The following is a 1,788-nucleotide window of genomic DNA, read 5'->3' on the forward strand; positions in this document are numbered from 1 at the left end:
ACCTATCACTTACCTTTTCAATGAGACTTGTAAGACATAAACCAATTCGAGTCGCATTAGACCATGCATATAGTTGGATAGGGAGGATTAAGTCGACTTGTAGGTGTTGTACAATTTAATAGATTCGGCTCCGGGACCCAAACCTTCCTAGGGACTGTAAGATATACACTAACTCGATCCCATCACAACAATATTTGCTTGCATCTAGCAGAAAATATGTTTGTATGATCAAATCCCATGAATTTCCTATGAACCCATGACACCCTAGTACTTTTAATCAATTGTTTACATCTCATTTTAATCATCTTGCTTGCTTTCATTATTTTGTTTGCATTGTTATTTAGTTTAGTTGATCTCCTACCTCAACCCAAATTGTGACACCCTTAAACACAACCACTTGCAATCGAAAATCCTACATCAATACCCATCCCTTGGGATCCGACCTTTACTTACCTCTTTAGTAAAAGTAGAGTAGTTTGTGAAGTTATAAATATTGTTTTGGTCTAGGTAACTCTTAACGAGAAGTAACCGAAATCCATACACCTACCAAAAATGGCGCCGTTGCCGGGTACGGTGTTAACTTGATTTGATTTTCTTTGATTGTTTTTAGTTGTATCTTTCTTTACCTTGGGGAAGTCAAACTCCTCAAGGGTTTTTCTAATTGTTTTCAAGTTGTTTGATATTTTGCATGTCTAGGAGATCAAAATGTAACTTGTTACCCATTGATCTTGAAATTGAAAGAACTTTGACCAACAATAGAAGACTTGCTAGAAATACTTTGAGAGGTATTGGTGAGATTGTGGACATTCAACCAAATAACATTGAGTTCATCAACCCTTTTGCAAGAGGAGAGGATAACCCAACACATAACCAACCACAAAATCAACCCACAATGCCTAAATTCTCATCACATTCCATACCAACCGAGGAGAACCTACCAAATGGTACTCCCACACCACAACATTTAACCGGTAATTTCATTGCAAAATCCGCATTTATACAATTAGTTGAGGGAAGTAAATTTGGGGGGATGCCTAGTGAAGAACCTCATTCTCATATGGAGACTTTTTTTGACTATTGTGATGCGATTTCTCAAACCGTAGTTACTCAATACCAAATTCGATGGGTGTTATTTTCTTTTGCTTTGATTTGTTCCGCGAAGCAATGGTTAAAGAGCCTAGATAAGGCTACTCTTGGTATTCACTCTTGGAAGAAATTGGCACTTGCTTTGTACAAGAAATTCTATCCTCCGGAGAAGACTAACATGTTGAGAGCCCAAATCACCGGGTTCAAACAAATGGATGAGGAATCTTTGTATGAAGCATGGGAGAGATTCAAGGATACTTGCCGATCTTGTCCACATCATGGACTTAGCGAGTGGTTCCTTGTACAACAATTTTGGAATGGTCTATATGAAGACTCCCAAAACATTCTCAATATGGGATCAAATGGTATGTTTACCGAAGTTGATGATAATCAAACATGGAACAAGATTGAGGAAATGGCGGTCCATAACTCACAATATAGTAGACCTCGTATGGCTACTAGAGGAGGAAAGTATGAAGTGGACTCTATTACTCAATTGGGTGCTCAACTTAGTGCTCATATTGATACCATTAATTTGAAGTTTGAAAAGGGTATGGCTAAGCTTGAAGAAGCCTCCAAATCACCTAAGCAACATGTTAATGCCATGGTGGCATCTTCATCAATTCCAAATGGAGTATGTGAGAGTTGTGGAACTTTGGGACATGACCAAAGTGAATGTAGGGGAACAAGTGAACAAGTGAA

The 1,788-nt window shown here is 38.3% G+C and overlaps 1 non-coding gene across 1 annotated transcript; it reads right to left on the reverse strand.

The window, feature by feature from the left end:
* Positions 1-1,264: 1,264 nt before the first annotated feature.
* On the reverse strand, positions 1,265-1,371 carry LOC141635091 (small nucleolar RNA R71). Its single transcript, XR_012539797.1, has one exon. It is a non-coding gene; the product is annotated as a small nucleolar RNA R71 (small nucleolar RNA).
* Between the last annotated feature and the right edge of the window lie 417 nt (positions 1,372-1,788).

This window comes from Silene latifolia, chromosome Y (genome assembly GCF_048544455.1).
Source record: "Silene latifolia isolate original U9 population chromosome Y, ASM4854445v1, whole genome shotgun sequence".
Classification (NCBI taxonomy): domain Eukaryota; kingdom Viridiplantae; phylum Streptophyta; class Magnoliopsida; order Caryophyllales; family Caryophyllaceae; genus Silene; species Silene latifolia.